Here is a 21,177-nt window from a genome sequence, read left to right as displayed (position 1 = left end):
TGTTGTTAACTATGGACACCTTACCTTGCTGGCAAGCATTAGAACTTATTTCTTCTGTCTAACACTATTTTTGTACCCATTACTGAACCTCTCTTTATCACCCCAAACCCCAACCCACACAAGTTTCCCACCTCTGGTATCTATCATTCTATTCTTTACCTCCACAAGATAAACTTCTTTAGCTCCCACATATAAATGAGATTATATAATATTTGTATTTCTATGCCTGGCTTATTTCACTTAACATAAGAACCTTCAGTTTAATCTATGTTGCTGCAAATGACATGATTTTATTCCTTTTCATGTCTGAATAGTACTCCCTTGAGTACCACACTTTCTTTATCCATTAATCCATTGAATAACATTTTGGTTAATTCAATTCTTTGCTATTGTGAATAGTGTTGTAATAAACATGCAAGTGCGGGTATCCCTTTGATATACAGATTTCTTTACTTTGGATAATATATAGTACTGAGATTACTGAATCATATGGCAGTTCTATTTTTAGTTGTAGCTAGTTTTTTTTTTTTTTTTTTTTTTTTTTTAATTCCCATAATCTCCATACTCTTTTCCATAGTGGCTATACTAATCTACATTTCAACCAACAGTGTATAAGAGTTTCTTTTTTTCTCCATACTTACCAGTATTTGCTATTTTTTCTTATTTTAATAATAGGCATTCTAATTGGAGTATAATGATATTTCGTTGTGACTTTTATTTGCACTTTCCTGGGAATGAGTGATGTTGAATATTTTTCTACATACTTGTTGATCATTTCTATGTCTTCTTTTGTGAAATATATTCTTATGTCCTTTTCCCACTTTTCCATAAGATTATTTTTGTTTTTTTACTGTTGAGTTGTTTGAGTTTCCTGTATATAGTGTCTTGTTGAATGAATAGTTTGCACATATCCAATTCAAGATATGGGCCCTTCATTCTGTTGATTATTTCCTTTGATGTTCAGAAGTCTTTTAACTTAATATAGTCACATTTATCTATTTTTTGCTTTTCTTGCCTATGCTTTTGAGGTCTTAGCTATGAAATACTGGCCAAGACCAATGCCCTAAAGTGTTATTCTTATGTGTTCTTTTAGTAGTTGTGTAGTTTTAGGTCTTATGTTTAAGTCTTTAATCCATTTTGAGTCGATTTTTTATATGGCAAGAGATGGGGATCCAGTTTCGTTCTTCTGAATGTGGAAGTCCAGTTTTCTCAGCACAATTTATTGAAGAGAGTACCCTTTCCCCAATATATGTTCTTGTTGCCTTTGTTGAAAATCAGTTGGCTTTAAATATGTGGCTTTATTGGATTATTTTTTTCTGTTCTGTTGGTTGACATGCCCGTTCCTACACTCAAACAACACTGTTTGTATTATACAGCCTTGTAATATATTTTTTAAGTCTGGTAGTATAATGCCTCTAGCTTCGTTGTTTTTTCATCAGTACTGCTTTGACTAGTCAGGCTCTTTTTTTCTATCCATATGGATTTTAGAATTATTTTCCAATTGTGTGAAAGATAGCATTGGTATTTTGATACAAATTGTATTGACTCTGTCAATTGCTTTGGGCCATATAACCATTTTAATGATATTAATTTTTCTGATGTATGAGCATGGGATGTCTTTCCATTTGTTTATGTTGTCTTCAATTTCTTCCATCAGTGTTTTGTAGTTTTTCTTGTAGTGTTTTTTATCTTATTGGTTGAATTTATTTCTAGGTATTTCTTTTGTAGCTACTGTAAATTTGATTAACTTACTGACTTATTTCTCAACTTGTTCATTATTGGTGTATATAAATGCTACTGATTGCTGCATATTGATTTTGTATCCTGCAACTTTACTGAATCTATTTATCATACCTAAGAGATTTTTGGCAGAGTCTTCAGGTTTTTCTTGATATAAAATTATGTCATCTGCAAAGAGGGACAGTTTAACTTACTCTTTTGCAATTTTAATGCCTTTTATACTTTTTTTCTTGCACAATTGCTCTGGCTAGGACATTTACTCTGCTGAATAGAAGTGGTGAAAGTGGGCATCCTAGCCATGTTTCACTTCAGGTGAGCAATCACGGTACCTGATTTTAACTTTATATCTTTGAAAGAGATATTGAAGAGGGTCGAATAGAAAGTCCTGAATTGTTGAGGCCATTTATGTCCCATCCCCCAGCAGTGGTTGTGTGGCACTGAGAGTCTGTGCACTTTCGGGAGAGATAGTGCAGTGGCTGGGAGACTTTACATGTAACTCAGTGCTGCCCTGTCATCATGGCTGACTTCTGGATGGGTTTTCTTTTTCTGGATTTTTTTGTTTTTCTTGTTGTTTTCTTTTTTTTTTTTTTTTTTTGAGACGGAGTCTCGCAGTCGCCCAGGCTGGAGTGCAGTGGCCGGATCTCAGCTCACTGCAAGCTCCGCCTCCCGGGTTTACGCCATTCTCCTGCCTCAGCCTCCCGAGTAGCTGGGACTACAGGCGCCCGCCAACTCGCCCGGCTAGTTTTTTTCTATTTTTTAGTAGAGACGGGTTTCGCCGTGTTAGCCAGGATGGTCTCGATCTCCTGACCTCGCGATCCACCCGTCTCGGCCTCCCAAAGTGCTGGGATTACAGGCTTGAGCCACCGCGCCCGGCCTTTCTTGTTGTTTTCTGATTGTTTATTTTTATTTTAACAGTCTGGTCATTCTTCTATAGGGCTGGTGCAGTTTGATAGGGTCTGCTTCAGACCCTAGTTACCTCAGATTTTCCTGTACCTGAAGATATCACCAGTGAAGTCTGCAAAACAGCAAAGATGTCAGCCTGCTCCTTCCTCTGGGAGCTATATCCCAGGGGGTTACTGACCTATTGCCAGTCTGAATGCACCTGTAGGAGGTGGCTGGAGACCCCAGTTAGTAGGTCTCAGCCATTCAAGAGGAATGGAATCAGGGATCTGATTAAAGAAGCAGCCTGGCTGCTTTTTGATAAAGCAGCTGTGCTGTGTTGGGGATTCCTTCAGCCCCTGATTAGTGTGGTCTCTCCAAGGCCCACAGGCTGGACTGGTTGAGATACCCAAACAGCCAAGGAGGTGGCCTGCCCCACCCCCTTAGTACTCCATCCCAGGGAGAAATTAGAATTCTGTCATAGAACACTGGCGGGGGTAGCCAGAGGCCCTGGTTGTGAGTACCCATCTCACAAGGAGGAGTGGATCAGGGTCTTGCTTATAGAAGCAGTCTGACCATGCCTCAATCAAATATCCATGCCATGCTTGGGAACCACCTCTACCCATGTCGGTTTATACCCTCCAAATCCCACAGGCTGGAGCAGCTGAGTCATCCAAAATACCAACGTGGCAACCTGCCTCTCTCTGGGCACTCTGTCCCAGGGAGAGTTCACTCTACCTATAGAATACAGGCAGGGTTGTGGGAGGGTCCAGGTGGGAAGTCCTGCCCCATTGAGTAGGAATGGATCAGGGTCTCACTTTTAGAAGCAGTCTAGCCATGTTCTGGCAAAGCAGCTGTGCTGTGCTGTGGGGAACCTTCCTCATCTGGGTCATTTGGACTCTCCAAAACCTGCAGACTGGAAAAGCTGAGTCAACCAAGCAGCATAGGTGGATGCCATGGAAGTGGGGTCTGCAGACCAATGCTGCTTGGCTCCCTGAATTTAGCCACCTTCCTAGGGTTGTGTACTGACTTCTTGCCTTGCCTGAGTTGCACATACCTTTGTTGTGAATCCTGGGGCTGAAATATGTAAAGCTCCCGGGTTTCTGCGCATGCCTGAACAGCTGCTCTGCTGAGACTCTACATAGGTGTGTGTGTCAGACCCAAGGCCCTGTTGGCATGGACTCACTAAGGGATCTCTTGATCCACGGGTTGCAAAGATCCATGGGAGAAGTGTGGTTTCCCCGGGTTGCGCAATTACTCGCCACTTCCCTTGACTGGGAGTGGGGATTCCCTTGGCTCCTTGTCACTCCCAGGTGAGCCATTACCCTACCCTGCTTTTCTTCATTCTCCAGGGGTCAAGTTGATTTCCTGATTAGTCCCAATGCACATGAGAACCTAGATATTCCAATTGAATGTGCTGTATTCACTGGCCCCTTTTCTTCCTCTCAATGAATGACACATACTGCAGCTGCTTCTAGTCATCTTGAAGAGGGATCAAATAAAATTGTTGGAAAGTCAAGAGGAGCAGGACTAAATCTGAATAGCTCCCAAAGCCACACTGCCTCTGTTATCAGGAAAGTTGCTTCTGCAAGAGCCTTACAATTCAACAGCCTGCAGCATCAGACTTTCTGTCTGATTTCTGTCTAAATTTATTGTGAGGCTCTACAAAAAATACAAAAATTAGCCAGGTGTGGCGGTGTATACCTGTAGTTCTGGCTACTCAGAAGACTGAGGTTAGAGGATTGCTTGAGTCCAGAGGTTGAGGCTGTAATGAGCCATGATCATGCCACTGCACTCCAGCCTTTATTTGAGGCACTGGCTCCTTTTCCTTCTTATATTCTGGCTGTCATGACTTTCACACTGAGCTCACTACCCTGTACAATGAATTTTACCTATGCACATCCTACTATCACTGCACTCTGCCACTTGACCATTCCCAAGAAAGTTATGTTGTGCGGTGGAATTCAGATGGTTAGTCCTTGCAGTGCGCACTTCTTCACCAGCAAATATGTGGTCTTAAATATGGAAGCATTCTGATTATTTCTTTAATTCCTTTCCTGGGCTGCCTCCTCCTCATTTTAGTGCTGGTTGTCATATGCTCGGGGCTTCTTGGGCTCTGGAAAGAAGCTCAATGAAAGGCAAGGTCACTATGACGCCACTCCAAAGTTGCCTCATGCTGTTGCTGCCATACTACCTCAGTGCCTCCAGCATCCAAAGAGAGTGTGGGCAGGTGACACCCAGTCCTTTTCCTTCTCTTCCTTCCCCTAGTGGAGCAAAGAGAGCAAAGGAGCTGGAGCCGTTCACCTTTTTTCTTAATAACCATTTAAATATTTCCACCTTTCTGGAATGAGTCATTTGACTCTCACTTTTGCCCTTCCCCATTATCATATTAACTAACCTATTGTTTTTATCAACATCTGTAAGACCAGTGAAGGAAAGACGAGACAGTAAATTTGATAAGCCTTCGCAAACTGTTGTTAGATTTTTCAGGATCAACATCACATGTGCCCCTTAAACACGGTATGATTTACCATGAATGAGAAATCAGTATATTCAGTGGGTAAATATTCTTGTCTTTATATAGCCAGTCCCACATGGCTTGCTTCCAAAGCATATCAGCTGCCTCATCTAGGGCGTTCCATTTGGCATTTATAGGTAGAGTTGGACAGTTCCAATTCTCAGGGTAAAGAGACCTTATAGTAGCTTTTATCCAGTCCACCAGAATGTCTGTTTCCTCAAGAATAACCTCCTTTGTGTCTGGATCATATATACCCATCTTTGATTGTTCAATGGTGAGCTGTGGGTCCTACATCAACCCAAACATGCTCTTTCACCCTGCAACATTTAAAAACAAAGATAATGCTCCTACATTAGTCACTCTAATAATCCATTCTAACAAACATCCCCCAGTAAGTTGATGATACTGATCTACAAAATGAAACAATTGCTTCACAATATATCATATGGTATCAACAGTTACTTGATTTTGCTCTTCCTTCACATTCACTACATCCTTGGTAACCACAGGTCTCAGAGATACTTTCGGTTGTCCTTGCATAATTTTCTGCTTCGTAGGTAACTTTGAGACTAGTGGCCTGAGCTCAGACTGACTGAAATATGAGCTTGCTCTAGCACAAAAATCTGACCCAGTATTCTCTTTTAACTTCATTTTAGTTATTACAGATAACAATAACCAAGAGATTGAATATTTCACTTTTCTCTTATTATTTCACATTTCCTTATGCATTTAGCAGATCAGTTCCTGGGGAGTTGGATCCATCTCTAAATTCCACTGGTCAATTTTGCCTTTTGAAACTGATGTCAACATAACTGTGGCTTCATATCATGGATGATCATGTGGACACCCAGGAATCAAAGTTTTCTCATTCTCCACCCTTTTATCCTTTCTCTCTTCAAACTGCATGTTTCCGTGAGTCAGGGCTATCTGGCAAATTCCACTCTTGACACAAAATGCTTAGGGAAATCACCCTTTAGCCATGATTTCCCTCAACTCTCACACAAAAACAATCATCAACACAGAAGACTTCTGTGACCAAATGTGTGTGGGGTTTTCCCCACACAGCAAGTAGTGAAAAACAGCTGGGTGTTTTATAATTTAGTTCTATCACTATCTACCCAGTAATAGTGTCAAATCTCACAAGATGAGGGCTCAGTCCCAAAGACTGATCCCTCTACACAGCAGTCACAAGTCTGGGCTTCCAGAACTTCTGACCAACTGGCTTCGAATTAGGATTTTCATGACCTCCACTTCAGTTTCCATTAATTTGTTGGGGTGGCCAACAGAACTCAGGGGAACACTTACATTTGCAGGTTTATTATAAAGAATATTTCAAAAGATACAGATGAAGAGAGGCATTGAGTGAGGCATAGAACTTCCATTTCTTCTCTGGTTGTACCACTCTCCAGGAACCTGCCTGTTTTCAGCTATGTGGAAGCTCCCTGAACCTTGTTCTCTTGAGTTTTTATGGAAGCTTCATGACATCAGCATTTCTTCTTCTCCAGGGTATAGGGTGAGACCCTCTCAGGGAAGAGTCTTAAGATTCACAATCAGAAAGTCAGAGAAACACTGGAGTTAAAGAAGGGCAGGAGAAGAGCAGAGGAGTGCCTCTGAGGTCTAACACACCCAATCTTATAACAAAAGATTAACAAGGGTTATAGGAGTAATGAACCAGGAACCATGGATGAAAACAATATATGTTATAACACCACACCCTCTTCAATGCCCCTTCCATGATACAAATTTAAAACAAGGTACTGTGAGTACTCACCTGACTTTTGGTTTTCTCAAAGGTGCTTCTTTTGTGTAGATAGTCGTTAAATTATGTTTTCCTCTTGGTGGACACGAACAGTGGGGCCTTCTAGTCTACCATCCTGCTCTGCCCCTTTCAATTTCTTTAAGTAATACTTGTGCATTTTATTGTACAAGTTTGTGTTTTTGTTAGTTTTATTCCTAAGGCTTCTATTGTTTTGATGTCATCTTAGTAACAGATTTACTGATGTATAATTTACATAATTTACTCATTTAAAGTGTATAGTTTGTGTTTGAAATATTCACAAATCTACACAACCATCATCATTGTTGCTTTTAAAATAGTTTCATCACCCCAAAAGATATTACTCTCCTCATTATCAGTCAGTCTTATTTTTCCCTCAATTTTTCTAGTCATAGCCAACCAACAATCTATTTCCTTTTTCTATAGATTTGTTTATTTTAATGTTTTGTATTAATGGAGCAGTACAATATGTGCTTGCTTGTGATTGACTTTCACTTAAGATGCTTTCAGGGTTCATTTATGTTTTAGTATATACCAATACTTCATGTATTATATTACCAAATAATATCAGTTGTATGGATATACTACATTTTAGGTATCCATTCTTTGATTGATGGTAATTTGTCACTTTTCACTTTTTGGCTACTATGAAAAATACTGCTATGAGCGTTGGTGTAGAACTTTTGCTAGAACATAGTTTATTATTCTTTTGGATTTATACCTAGGAATGGAATTGCAGCTTCATATGGTAACGCTATGTTTAACCTTTTTTGGAACAGCCAGACTGTTCTGCATACTGTAAATACCATTATCCTCTATCTTACCATCAGTGTGCAAGTTGTCTGATAAATCTGTAACCTTGACACCACATGTTATTGTTCAGTTATTATTATACTTTTCCCAGTGAGTATTAAGTGATATTACATTTAGATTTTGATATTGATTTCCCTGATGACTAATAATCTCAAACATCATTTTTCTGCTCATTAGTAATTAGTGTATCTTCTTTACAGAAATATTTATGCAAATATTTTATGCATATTTTTATTAGCTTTTTACATTTCATTGTTTAGTTGTAAAAGTTATTTATATGTTTTACTCACAAGTTTCTTATCACACACATGCCTTGCAAATTATATGCCATACTGTGAATTGTTTTTATATGTTCTTGAATTTGCCTTTGAAGCAAAACATTTTAAATTGTGATGAAGTTATATTTATTCACCTTTTTCTTGTGCTTGGTTTTGTATCTAAGAAATTATTATCTAACAAATGTTCATGGAGACGTATCTGTTTTCTTGTATGAGTTTTAGGGTTTAAGATCTATTTCTACTGCTGTGTTATGATATTGTATCTAAGAAATACATGTTTCATTATGATGTATTGAAAATTTTTCCTGCGCCAGTTGAGATGATCATGTGTTTCTTTTATTTTTTTATTCCTATTAATGTGAGTATTACACAGATTGATATTTGAGTGTGGAAACTGTTGTATTTCTGGCATAAATTCCACTTCATCATTGTGTGCAATGATTTTCATATGCTGATGGATTGGTTTGCTTGTATGTTGAGAATTGTTTTATATTTATTGATAAGAGATATTGGTCTGTAATTTTCTTCTGATATCTTTGCCTGATGTTGGTATCAAGTTACATCTGTTCTCACAAGAATAAGTTTAGAAGTTTTCCGTTATTTGCTATATTTTCTGGTGGAGTTCGAAAAAGACTTAGGTTAATTTTTGTTAAACAAGAAAATTCACCATGAAACTATCTAGTCTTGAGCTTTTCTTAGTTGAGAGGTTTTTGATTACTAATTCAATTTCTGTACTTGTTAGGCCTATGTGAGTTGTCTATTTCTCCTTGATTCAGTTTTGGTTGTTTGTTTCTATAAATTTGTTCATTTCATATAGATTATATAATGTATTGAATTACTATTTATCAAGATGTTCTCTTGAAATCAACTCTACTTCTATAAATTTGAAAGCAATACCTATGCTTTCATTTCTGATTTTATTAATTTAAGTCATCTATCTTTTCTCAGTCTAAAGTTTTTATAAAGATTTCTTAATTTTGTTGATCATTTAATAGAACCAATCTTGTTTTCACTGATTCTCTGTATTGTTGTTTTGATTTATTCTCTGTTTCATTTTTGTTAATTCTATTATTTATTATTTAATTTCTTATGCTTCTTTGGTTTTAGTGTGCACTCCTTTTTCTAGTTTTAGAAGATGTAAAGTCAGGTTATAAATTTTAGAACTTTCTTGTTTTATTCTGTTACACTAAACCGTATGTAACATAAAACGTGCCATTTTTACAATTTTAAATGGAAAATTTAGTGGCACTGATTACATTCTCTATATTGCACAATCTTTAGCACCAAAATAGTCAAGCTTTTTCACACAGTAAACAATAATTACACATTCTTTCTCTTTTCTTTTTTTTTTTTTTTTATTATACATTAAGCTCTGGGATACATGTGCAGAATGTACATGTTTGTTACATAGGTATACATGTGCCATGATGGTTTGCTGCACCCATCAAACCGTCATCTACATTAGGTATGGGTCAAATGGTATTTCTGGTTCTAGATACTTGAGAAATTGCCAAACTGTCTTCCATAATGGTTGAAGTAATTTACACTCCCACCAACGGTGTAAAAGCATTCTTACTTCTCCACATCCTCTCCAGCATCTGTTGTTTCCTGATTTTTTAATGATTGCCATTCTAACCGGTGAGAGATGGTATCTCATTGTGGTTTTCATTCGCATTTCTCTAATGACCAGTAATAATGAGCTTTTTTTCATGTTTGTTGGCCACATAAATGTCTTCTTTTGAGAAGTGTCTGTTCATATTCTTCATCCACGTTTTCATGAGTTTTCTTTTTTCTTGTATATTTGTTTAAGTTCTTTGTAGATTCTGGATATTAGACCTTTGTAAGATAGATAGATTGCAAAAGTTTTCTCCCATTCTGTAGGTTGCCCGTTCACTCTGATGATAGTTTATTTTGCTGTGCAGAAGCTCTTTAGTTTAATTAGATCCCATTTGTCAATTTTGGATTTTCTTGCCATTGCTTTTCGTGTTTTTATCATAAAATCTTTGTCTGTGCTTATGTCCTGAAAGGTATTGCCTAGGTTTTCTTCTACGGTGCTTTTTTTTTTTTTTTTTTTTTTTAATGGTTTTGGGTGTTATGTTTAAGTCTTTAATCCATCTTGAGTTAATTATTGTATAAAGTGTAAGGAAGGGATCCAGCTTCAGTTTTCTGCATATAGCTAGCCAGTTTTCCCAAGACCATTTAGTAAATAGGGAATCCTTTCCCTATTGCTTGTTTTTGTCAGATTTGTCAAAGATCAGATGGTTGTAGATGTGTGATGTTATTTCTGAGGCCTCTGTTCTGTTCCATCGTTCTATATATCTGTTTTGGTACCAGTACCATGCTGTATTGGTCACTATAGCCTTGTAGCATAGTTTGAAGTCAGGTAGCATGATGCCTCCAATTTGTTATTTTTGCTGAGGATTGTCTTAGCTATTCGGGCTCTTTTTTGGTTCCATATGAAAGTTAAAGCAGTTTTTTTAATTCTGTGAAGAAAGCCAATGGTAGCTTAATGGGAATAGCATTGAATCTATAAATTACGTTGGGCAGTCTGGCCATTTCTGTGGTATTGATTCTTCCTATCCATGAGCATGGAATATTTTTCCATTTGTTTGTGTCCTCTCTTATTTCCTTGAGCTGTGGTTTGTAGTTCTCTTTGAAGAAGTCCTTCACATCCCTTGTAAGTTGTATTCCTAGGTATTTTATTCTCTCTGTAGTAATTATGAAGGGGAGTTTGCTCATTATTTTGCTCTCTATTTTTGGTTTATAGGAATGCTTGTGATTTTTGCACATTGATTTTGTATCCTGAGACTTTACTGAAGTTGCTTATCCGCTTAAGGAGATTTTGGTCAGAGATTATGGAGTTTTCTAAATAGACAATCATGTCATCTGCAAACAGAGAAAATTTGACTTCCTCTCTTTTAATTTGAATACCCTTTATTTCTTTCTCTTTCCTGATTGCCTTGCCCAGAACTTCCAATGCTATGTTGAATAGGAGTGGTGAGAGACGGCATCCTTGTCTTGTGCTGGTTTTCAAAGGGAATGCTTCCAGCTTTTGCCCATTCAGTAAGATATTGGCTGTGGATTTGTCATAAATAGCTCTTATTAATTTGAAATATGTTTCATCGATACCTAGTTTATTAAGAGTTTTTAACGTGAAGGGGTGTTGAATTTTGTTGACCTTTTTTGGCATCTATTGAGATAATCATGTGGTTTTTGTCATTGGTTCTGTTTATGTGATGAATTATGTTTATTGATTTGTGTATGTTGAACCAGCCTTCCATGCCAGGGATGAAGTTGGTTTGATCATGGTGGATAAGCTTTTTAATGTGCTGCTGGATTCGATTTGCCAGTATTTTACTGAGGATTTTTGTGTGGATTTTCATCAGGGATTTTGGCCGGAAATTTTCTTTTTTTGTTGTTGTGTCTCTCCCAGGTTTTAGTATCAGGATGATACTGGCCTCCTAAAATGAGTTAGGGAGGAGTCATTCTTTTTCTATTGTTTGTAATAGTTTCAGAAGGAATGGTGCCAGATCCTCTTTGTACTTCTGATAATATTTGGCTGTGAATCTGTCTGGTCAAGGGCTTTTTTTTTGGTTGGTAAGCTATTAATAGACAGACTGGATTAAGAAAATGTGGCACATATACACCATGGAATACTATGCAGCCATCAAAAAGGATGAGTTTGCGTCCTTTGTAGGGACATGGATGCAGCTGGAAACCATCATTCTTAGCAAACTATCACAAGAAGAGAAAACCAAACACCGCATGTTCTCACTCATAGGTGGGAACTGAAAAATGAGATCACTTGGACTCGGGAAGGGGAACATCACACACTGGGGCCTATCATGGGGAGGGGGGAGGAGGGAGGGATTGCATTGGGGAGTTATACATGATATAAACGTCATGCACATGTACCCTAGAACTTAAAGTATAATAAAAAAAAAAAAAAAAAAAATACTGCCTCTGTTTCAGAACTTGTTATTGGTCTATTCAGGGATTTGGCATCTTATTGATTTAGTCTTGGGAGGTGTATGTGTCCCAGAATTTATCCATTTCTTCAACATTTTCTAGTTTATTTGCTTAGAGGTGTTTACAATATTCTCTGATGGTAGTTTGTCTTTCTGTGGGATCAGTGGTGTTATCTACTTTATCATTTTTTACTGTGTCTACTTGATTGCTCTCTCTTTTCTTCTTTATTAGTCTGGCTAGTGGGATATTTGTTTTGTTAATCTTTACAAAAAATCAGCTCCTGGATTCATTGATTTTTTGAAGTGTTTTTAATGTCTCTATCTTCTTCAGTTCTGTTCTGATCTTAGTTATTTCTTGTCTTCTGCAAGATTTTGAATTTGTTTGCTCTTCCTTCCCTATTTCCTTTAACTGTGATGCTCTTCTTTGTGTTTTTTGATCTTCATTGAGTAAAAGTGTGTTTTATTAGAGATGAGAATTGCAACCCCTGCTTTTATTTTGCTTTCCGTTTATGTGGTAAATATTCCTTGATCCCTTTATTTTGATCCCATGTGTGTCTTTGCACATGAAATGGGTCTCCTGAATACAGCACACCAATGGGTCTTGATTCTTTATCCAACTTGCTAGTCTGTGTCTTTTAACTGGGGCATTTAGCCTATTTACATTTAAGGTTAATATTGTTATGTGTGAATTTCACCCTGTCATTATGATGCTAGATGGTTATTTTGCTCATTAGTTGATTCAGTTTCTTTATAGTGTTGATGGTCTTACAATTTGGTATATTTTTGCAGTGGCTGGTACTTTTTTTTTTTTCTCCATATTTAGTGCTTCCTTCAGGAGCTCTTGTAAGGAAGGGCTGGTGGTGACAAAATCTCTCAGAATTTGCTTGTCTGTAAAGGATTTTATTTCTCCACTTATGAAGCTTAGTTTGGCTGGATATTAAATTCTGGGTTGAAAATTCTTTTCTTTAAGAATATAATATTGGCCCTAAACTCTTCTGCTTATAGAGTTTCTACAGAGGGATCCACTGTTAGTATGATGAGCTTCCCTTTGTGGGTAACCTGACCTTTCTCTCTGGCTGCCCTAACCATTTTTTACTCCTTTTCAACCTTAGTGAACCTGACAATTATGTGTCTTGGGGTTGCTTTTCTCAAAGGGTATCTTAGTAGTGTTCTCTGTATTTCCTGACTTTGAATATTGGCCTGTCTTGCTAGTTGGGGAAGTTCTCCTGGATACTATCCTGAAGAGTGTTTTCCAACTTGGTTTCATTCTCCCTCTCACTTTCAGGTACAACAATCAGTGTAGGTTTGGTCTTTTCACATAGTCCCATATTTCTTGGAGGCTTTGTTCATTCCTTTTCATTTTTTTTTCTAATGTTTTCTTCACACTTTATTAATCAAGATGATCTTCAGTCTCTGATATCCTTTCTTCCACTAGATTAGTTCGGATATTGATATTTGTATATGCTTCACGAAGTTCTTGTGCTGTGTTTTTCAGTTCCATCACGTCATTTATGTTCTTCGCTAAGCTAATTGTTCTAGTTAGCATTTTTTCTAATTTTTTTCAAGCTTCTTAACTTCCTTGCATTGGGTTACAACATGTGCCTTTAGCTTGTAGGAGTTTGTTATTACCGACCTCCTGAAGCCTACTTCTGTCAGTTCATCGAACTCATTGTCTGTCTAGTTTTATTCCCTTGCTGGCATGGAGTTGTGATCATTTGGAGAAGAGGCTTTCTGGTTTTTGGAATTTTTAGTCTTTTTGCACTGGTTTTTCCTCATCTTCATGGATTTATCTACCTTTGGTGTTTGATGTTGGTGACCTTCGTATGGGGTTTCTGTGTGGATTTTTTTTGTTGTTGTTGTTGATGTTGATGCTATTCCTAGCTGCTTGTTAGTTTTTCTTCCAAAAGTCAGGGCCCTCCGCCGCAGGTCTGCTGCAGTTTACTGGAGGTCCACTGCAGACCCTGTTTGCCTGGGTATCTCCAGTGGAAGCTGCAGAGCAACAAAGATTACTGCCTGTTTCTTCCCCTGGAAACTTCATCCCAGAGGGGCACCCACCAGATGCCAGCCAGTGCTCTCCTGTATGAGGTGTCTATCAACCCCTGCTGGGAGGCATCCCCTAGTGAGGAGGCATGGGTTTGTGGGACCCACTTGAGGAGGCAGTCTGTCCCTTAGCAGAGCTCTAGAGCTGTGCTGGAAGATCCACTGCTCTCTTCAGAGCCGGCAGGCAGGAATATTTAAGTCTGCTGAAGCTGTGCCCACAGCCGCCCCTTCCCCCAGGTGCTCTGTCCTAGGGATATGAGAGTTTTATCTAAAAGACCCTGACTGGGGTTGCTGCCTTTCTTTCAGAAACGCCCTGCCCAGAGAGGAGGAATATAGAGAGGCAGTCTGGCTACAGCAGCTTTTTGGAGTTGTTGTGGGCTCTGCCCAGTTTGAACTTCCCAGTTGCTTTGTTTACACTGTGAGGGGAAAACCTGTCTATTCAAGCCCACAATGCTCGCTCATCCCAGGTTGACTTCAGACTGCTGTGCTGGCAATGAGAATTTCAAGCCAGTGGATCTTAGCTTGCTTGGCTCCATGGGGGTGGGTTCCTCTGAGCTGGACCACTTGACTCCCTGGCTTCAGCCCCCTTTCCAGGAGAATGTAAATGTTAAATGTATAACAGCAAAACTTCTTTCCGCATTTCTTGTGGCAGAGAGAGGGAGAGAGAGAGAGAAGGGAAATGGAAAATGGAAGATCCCCGTGGACTCAGTGTGGAAACAACAGTTATCCATAACACCTTCTTTAACCGTACAAGAAGGAATGACAGAGAGGCTGGGTGAAATCCACTTGCTCGGTGTTGTGATAAATTCAGCATTCTATCGCTTTGCAGTGAGGAGTTAAGAGGGTCAACAGGGATGCATTCTTGTTTTCGGTTTAAGTACAAAGTATCCGTTGAAGGTTTACAACAAATTGGAAAGATGAGGCAACATACACGTGAGACAATAAAGTGATATTAGGCAGCCTAGGAGTGGATGCAAAGGCTGCTGACAGCCTTTGCAATCTTGAAGGCTCTGGAGATAGTGTACTATGTGTTAGCTGGAGTGAGGAAAACAGCTTACTAGATAGAAATGGGTTTCAGCTAGGGCTGAAAAGAAGCATTTGGAAAGGCAGGGCAGTGGTTGACATTTCAGGGCAGGGAAATGGAGAATCTCAGCAGAGTCAGAGGCTGTACAAGTGATGGTTGAAGTTTTTAAGAAGGCTGAAGACTGATAGGCCAGTACTGGGATTGGCTCAGCTAGCTTTTGGTAGTGGGAGCTATTATTGTTATTATCAATGATCACAACTGACTGAGTATTTTCTACATGCAAGGAACTGTGCTAGATGATTCACATATTTTCATTTTAATTTCATGAGGGTGATGAGCCTGACTGCTCTCCATTTCACAGATAAGCAAAATGAGGATCAGAAAGATGCAGAGACATTTCCAAGTTTCTTTAGCTTAGTAGAAAATCAGTGTTGAAACTCAAGTAACCCTAATCTGTCTGACTTTAAATAATCTAGGTGGAAAATTCTCACAATGTCACTCTTTAAAGAATTGTTACCTTCTACGCTGGAAAATATGGATGCAGGTAGCTTGGCTGCTGGTTCAAAAACTCTTGAGGGGTCCTGAAAGAGCCTGATATGCCGCATGGAAGGAATTTCTGCTTCTCAAATCTAGTCTCCTCTCCCAGATAGATCAGTGCATGGACCCATGACATGGGCTCAGAAATACTTCTGGGCCACTGTTTCTTTTGTACACAACAACCCAGAAGGTCTCCAAGCACACAGTGCTGCTTTCACTCAGAAAACAAAGTTGGTACCTGGTAATAAACACTGGGGCCTGAGGGGTTTGCAGTTAATTGGTTGGATCATTCTTCACTTGTAATCTGTAAAAGTTCTGAGAGTGAGGGGGAGTGCTATGGTAACTGTGCTGGAACAAGTAAAGAAAGAAACTGTCTGAGAAAACTAGGAATATGGGCATCCTACTTGGCCTTTCTTCTGTCATCAGCTCATTGCATGACTTGGTCCTTTTTCACCTTCAGGCTTACTTGATACTTCTTCAAAGAGGTCTTCCATGCCTGCTCTGAATAGGCACCATACTCTCCCCTTACAATTATTTTATATTACTGTGTTATATTTATTTACATTTTACAACATATGAAAATCTGTATTTATATGTTTATTTGTTTAATTATTTAATGCTTGTCTCCAACACTAAACTATCAATTCCAAGAATGCAGAGGCCTTGTCTGCTTTACTTATAAATACACATCTAGTGTTTAGCATAATACCTGGCACATAGAAATAATAAGAATTAATATTAATTAAAGAAATATAAGTGTGCTTGTGTCAAGGACACCAAACAGTTTCTACTGTTGAATAATTCCAGCCATACAGCATGATGGAGAGAAAGGAGGGCACGGTAGTCCCTCCATGCCTAAAGATTTCAGGTCAACTAGGATGTAGTCCCCTTTAAGAAAACTGCCTCCCAAGTGTGCAGCCCATAAGGTGGCAAATTCTTAGATGAGAGGGATTTCATCTTCTCTCAGTGCCCCATTTGGCTGCTCCAAGCATTGGGTTTGGAACTACAAGAGGGGATAACCCAAAGCTATTTGCCTAGGTGACTAAGGGATAAAAATAAATGGACCAGGCATGAAGACCTTGAAGTATTTATCCAATTCCTCCTTTAGAGCTCTGTTCACGTTTAGAAGCTTCCCTGAACATATACATATCTGTATCTGTGCTTAGGACTAGGATAAGGGGAGGACACCATAACACTGTTATTTCTTCATCAGCTTCATTGTGTTACATTAGCTTCCTTTTGTTGGAGGGATGGTGTGGTTGAATACTCAGAGGAAGAGGGAAAGTGAATAGAATCAGTTGGTATGCTTTTTTAGCTCTCTATCTTCCAGGTCCACTTCTTGTCATCTTCTTTCCATAAACCTGAGCATATCATACCTGGCCTCATTCATACCATGACAGCATCAGCTCACTCCTTAGCAATATTTAGGGTGTATGGGAAGCTTAGGACCCTGGGAAGGAATAGAATTGAAGAGAGGAGTAATATGGGATTGGGTCACTTGGTCAACTGATATTTTCCTCCCTGTGGCCATGTGTTCTCATTGCTCAAATCTCACTAATGAGTGAGAATATGCAGTGTTTGGTTTTCTGTTCCTGTGGTAGTTTGCTGAGAATGATGGTTTACAGCTTCATCCACGTCCCTGCAAAGGACATGGACTCACCCTTTACTATGGCTGCATAGTATTCCATGGTGTATATGTGCCACATTTTCTTTATTCAGTCTATCATCGATGGACATTTGGATTGGTTCCAAGTCTTTGCTATTGTGAACAGTGTCACAACAAACACATGTGTGCATGTGTCTTTATTGTAGAATGATTTATAATCTTTTGGGTATATACCCAGTAATGGGATTACTGGGGTCAAGAGAGTGTGTCATTTCTTGTTCTAGATCTAACCACTCTAAAATTGTTTGGTAATATCACTTAATGTAATTAATTGCAACATATCACTTTAAGTAAATGGATTTATTGATGAAACACTTAAAAATAAGAATTAATATTTACTGAGTATCTACTACATGCCCAGCACTATTTTCAGAACTTTTACGTAGATTTTTTCATTTAATCCCCACAACAAGCTTACAAAAAAGGTAATTTTACCATCATTTAACAGATAAGAAAATCAAGGAACAGAGAGATTAAGCATATTGCCCAGATCATCACATTATTGAAAGCAAGATCTGAGATTTAAATTCATATAATCTGACTTAAAGGCCTATACTCTCAACCTTCACACCCTAGATACTTGGTTGATGACTATATGAATAGATGATTGTATGAATGTTTAATTAATGGATTGGCTCAACAACAAGCTTCGTGAAAATATATTATGTTTCATGCACAACACCAGTTACTGGTATACCAAGGTGACAGAATCTAATTACTAACCTAGAAGTTCTATAGGATCCCTGATATTTTCTGAAGTTGGGTAGGTGAATCCATTTTGGACGTGGCTGAAATGAGAGATACAAGCAATGGCTGGCTACCAAGAATATGGCAGAGTGAAGTAAACATAGAATTTAAACCAGACAGCCTAGCTCTATTATTGACCAATAGTGTAACTTGGAGCAAGTGAAAAGAACAAAATCTACCTCCCAGAGTTTCCGTGAAGATTAAATGAGGCAAAGCATACAAAGGAATAGGCACAGAGTAGATATCCAATGTATGATTATTTCCATTATTCTCAGACATACAAAATGGGTAAAGCTTGACTTCTTGGTCTTATATCATATAACAAGAGGTCATAATTGAACTACTGAAAAATCTGAGACTATAGCCTCTAGAGCTATAAATAACTCAGCTGTTAAGATGAACTCAATGTGTTGGAAGATAAACCCATGTAACAATGATGTTGGCTATAAAGGGTAGAGTTTATACAAACCTGTCCACCAAACTTCAGAGGTAAATATGGTACATAAAAATACTTAAATTTGAGAGAAGTGACTTTCCCATGCCATGATTAAATCTCAGGTGTTCTGGCTCCAAGCCCCAGGTGTTTTCATCAAATCTACAGATGCTGTATGACTTCCCTGAAGCTTTCACTCTGGATTCTACTAGACTTAATCTCACTTTTCTCACCATTTAATTGAGGCTAATTACCCTTGTTCTAACTATTTCACAGGGTTGCTGTGAGGCTCACAATGAAAATGGGAAAATGATTTGAAGGCATTTTGTAAATGCTGCCCAAATGTGTGTATTTTTAAATAAGGATTTCACCATATCATGTGAAGTAGACATTGTGAAATTGAAGCTGAAGGGAGGGGAGCAAAACTGGCTCCAAGTCATACAACTGGTTCGTGATAGAATTAAACTGGAATTCCTGGGCTTCTGCATGTTTCTAAACCACTATGTTTCCGTCCCCTCTACTTTCAACATGTATTTTGAATCTAGCCAATTATTTCCACCTCCATTGTACTTTTCTTGTCCATGCCACTGTCATATCTTACCTAGATTACAGTAGCAGTCTCTTTGTGTCTTTACTCTTGCATCTTACAATCCACTTTCCACATTTATGCCAGTTTTTCCTGCTAAAATATAAGCTAAATTATGTCACTCTCTGGCTTAATATCTACCAATTACTTCCTATTTTAATTAAATCAAATTCATCTTGACCTTGCTAACTTTACTATCTTCACTTCATAAAACGTTTTTCTTATTCTTTCTACTTTTCTAACTTTTTTCTCTAGTCACCTCTGCCTTTTAGATGTTCCTAAAACATATACAGCTTAGCCCTACTTGAGAGTTTTATACTTGCTACTTCCTCTGTCTAAACTGTTTTTCTACTGTATTCACTCATTAGAAGCTACTTGTTATTAATATTTGATCTGTGATTATACCTTCTCAGAGATACCTTAGACCACTCATACTATCCAAAATTTTCCTCCTACATTATTTTGTTTCCTTCCTCTCTTTATCTTTGTTATGGCAATTATCACTGATCTATCTATCTATCTATCTATACATATGTTATTATCTGTCAATCTCCATTAGACTGTAAGCTCCATGCAAGTAAGAAATGTACTTGTGTGAATCCTTATATTCTTACCTGGTGAAGAATAGGTGCTCAATTAATATTTCTGGAATTAATGAACAAATAATAACCTCCTTAACTGTGGTATTTATGCTCTTATGAAGTGGTGCTAAGGGTCAATAGAAGACTTACCATGTTACAGGGAAGAAGGCTAAGAATGTCCCTGGATGAACTTCTTGATAATGACTTCATCACTTGGACTCATTTAATGTCCACTTGGCACTGCTTGGAAACAGGCAACTCCAGTTAGGCTGCCAGGTTGCTTTACTTTCCTTAGAGGATGATGTTTGATTGTTTACAGATTTCTCATCTGTAAAATGTAGGCCTATCTACTTAATATGGTTTTTCAGAGAAGTTACTATAAGCCGGATGCTACAATGAGAACTTGGTAGAGATGTTACTGAATTACATTCATTCATGAAGTTAATGAATCCCATTCATTACCAAGTTTCCATTATAGCATTGGGCACATCGTAGGCATTCAGTAAATAATAATTATCTTTTTGTCTCCTATCTGGATTTGAAAGTGATGGGGTTGAAAATAGTGGTGTATCTGCTTAAGAAAGCTTCCTTTTGCTTTAGTTTCTTTTTTTTTTCTCTTGATTGATTCATTCAACAATTATCTATGTAATGCCTTGTGTCTGGTGCCTAGTGTCAAGAGATGGAGATAAAAATGCCATCAGTACAAACTATGTACATACCATCATAAGCTCCTATTCAAATGGGAGTTTATAAACAAACAATAAACAAGCAAATAAATACATCATATGAGTTTAAATAGTACTGTGAGAAAAGCAGACAGAGGGTTCTAAGGAGAGAAGTAGCATATTTTTATTATTTGCTTTTAAAATCTTCCATTGACTGTTGTATGGCCAATAGATTGTAGAGGTTAAGAGTGAAGCAGGAAGATCTGTTACAAGACTTGCAATCGTTTCTGCAAAAGACGATGGCAGCCTTGATTGGGACTGTGCAGTGGAAATTGAGTTAAAAGAACACATTCAAGATACATTTTGAAGTTAGTACCAGCATAATTTGCTGTTGGTTTTGGTATGTAGGGAAAGAGAGAAGAATCAAAAATAATCTCTAGCTTTTGGGCTTGAGCAGCTACACGGCAATGGTGTAATTTCCTGAAGTTACAATGAATGGAAGTTTGTGAGAACAAATAAACCAATAAATCATACAAGGACATGCTAATTTGAAATGTTTGTTGTATATTCAAATGCAGCTTTCTATTATATAGTGGGGTACATGAATCTCTTCCCAGAGGGATTTCTCAGAGGTACAAATTTGTGACTTATCAGTGTGTAAGGAGCAATTAAGTTTCACTCCACAAAATTATAAGGTTTAGATGCTGCTATTGCTTGAGGTTCGGTTCTCTAGTCTTTTTTTCTTTTCTCTGTGTTCTCTTTCAGAGCGTTCACCCACTAAATCATTACTCAAACATCAGAGATAGAAGAGACTTTAGAGATCATCTATTCAATCCACTATCTAATTGTGAGAACCAGAAAAAGAAAATGATTTCTCCAAGATAATACAGAAAATCAGGGATGGAATTGAGCTTAGAAGATTAGT

This window comes from Trachypithecus francoisi, unplaced genomic scaffold (genome assembly GCF_009764315.1).
Source record: "Trachypithecus francoisi isolate TF-2019V2 unplaced genomic scaffold, Tfra_2.0 Lachesis_group6, whole genome shotgun sequence".
Lineage (NCBI taxonomy): Eukaryota > Metazoa > Chordata > Mammalia > Primates > Cercopithecidae > Trachypithecus > Trachypithecus francoisi.
Note: the sequence above shows the minus strand (reverse complement) of the source record.